Source organism: Trichosurus vulpecula, chromosome 4, assembly GCF_011100635.1.
Source record: "Trichosurus vulpecula isolate mTriVul1 chromosome 4, mTriVul1.pri, whole genome shotgun sequence".
Taxonomy (NCBI): domain Eukaryota; kingdom Metazoa; phylum Chordata; class Mammalia; order Diprotodontia; family Phalangeridae; genus Trichosurus; species Trichosurus vulpecula.
Genome location: NC_050576.1, coordinates 273,860,628 through 273,862,318, shown reverse-complemented (window position 1 = coordinate 273,862,318; position 1,691 = coordinate 273,860,628). Strand labels below are relative to the sequence as shown.

The following is a 1,691-nucleotide window of genomic DNA, read 5'->3' as shown; positions in this document are numbered from 1 at the left end:
TTATTCTGAATTAATTTTCCAAAGAAAAGCTCATTTTTCCCTAATGCCATGCTTCATTTTCACTTAATTATGGCCCACTGCATAACAAATTAATAGAGTTTGAGGCCTGTTTAAAATGTCCTGCTAAGCAAAGTCCAAAAAAAGACCATTTCTCCAGAAAATTTTCCATTGAAATTCAGAATGTTTGCTATGTAAAATAAATTTTGGATGCATTCTCATATTTAAATGTTATTTTTTCACAATTTTCATTTACTTGTGTAGGCAAGTGAAATTGTCTTCATTCACAAAACTCCATTCATTTTAGATTGACTACATCTTTGAGGGTCCATAGAACAGCAAAAAATGGCAGCTTATATTTTTCAAGACTAGAAAAATCTAGTCAACCTTTACTGTAGTTTCCTGAGATTTCTGCTTCACTGAAGTCAAAACTAGAGTTTTCTTTTTGAAATCTTTCCAGGGTAAGTTTCCTTTGCATTTGGTCCTGTACCCAAGGATTAGCTGTATATTCTGTTTCTAAGAGAGAGATCCAATAATTTGTTACATTTTTCTTTGTCTTGGTTACAAATATGTGGACCATTTATCTGTCTTCTAATGTCCATGTTCTCTAATCAGATATTGAAGAATCAAAGAGTTTGCCCTTTAATGTCTCCTGGCCCCATGCAGTTAGTGCCACATGTCAACTCAGGGAGCTTCATGGAGTCTCCTGAACATGAGTACCTGGTGGCAACAGGACTTCTATAAACACCTCCTCTATGATCTGGTACAATTCACCCTAGGGTGTCCCACTGGGGAACATATATTTCGCTCCTCAAATGGTATAGACATGCTTCCCTCAGTTCCAGCTGCTCACTCAGTGCCAATCCCAGAAGCCGTTTCAATTGGATCCCATGGAGAGAACTAACATCCACCACGTATTTATTACAGTACATATTTTCTTTCTCATGACTTTTCTAAATTGAAAAAAAAAACCTGAGGGTTGTCAGCATGATAAATTATTTTCTTGAATATTTTAAATTTTTTTATTTTAATTTTTTGGTTATCAAAGATTAATCTTATCTCCCATTTCTCACCAATTATAAAAGGGTCGAGGTAGGAACAGTTTATAAGAAACAGGCAAAGTGAAGCAAAATCAGTTCCCCTATTCACTGTGCCCCTCAAATGTTTTATTCTCTACCCCAAATCTCTCTTCATCAAGAGATAAATAGCATTTATACCATTGATTCTCTGGAATTGTGGTTGAATAGAGTTACCTTTCTTTTTGTTTTTGTTTTTGTCTTTACTAGGCTTTTATTGTATAAAGTTCTCTCCTGGTTCTACTTTCTTCATTGCATCAGTTCCTATAAGTCTTCCTAGGTTTCTCTGAAAAACTTCACTTCATAATTTCTTACAGCATAATAGTATTCTATTACATTCATTTGCCATATTTTATTCAAACATTCCCCATTGATGCACACTTCCTTAGTTTCCAGTTCTTTGATGCCATAAAAAGAGTTACTATGAAAACTTTCTTTCAAATACTTTTACTTGATTTCCAGCGCCTTGAATTAAGAACACATACAGACTGAGTTTGGCCCTTTAAACATATGGTACTCTAGCATTACACTTGGAACCTTCTTGGGTGCATTTTACTCTAGCATTCAAAGAGTCCACCCCTAATGTTGCTTTGTCAGCAAAATGACCCATGGCATCAC

At 35.1% G+C, this 1,691-nt stretch overlaps 1 pseudogene; it reads right to left on the bottom strand.

Annotated features, from left to right (window-relative positions):
• Positions 1-295: 295 nt before the first annotated feature.
• Positions 296-828, bottom strand: LOC118847104 (annotated as a pseudogene).
• Between the last annotated feature and the right edge of the window lie 863 nt (positions 829-1,691).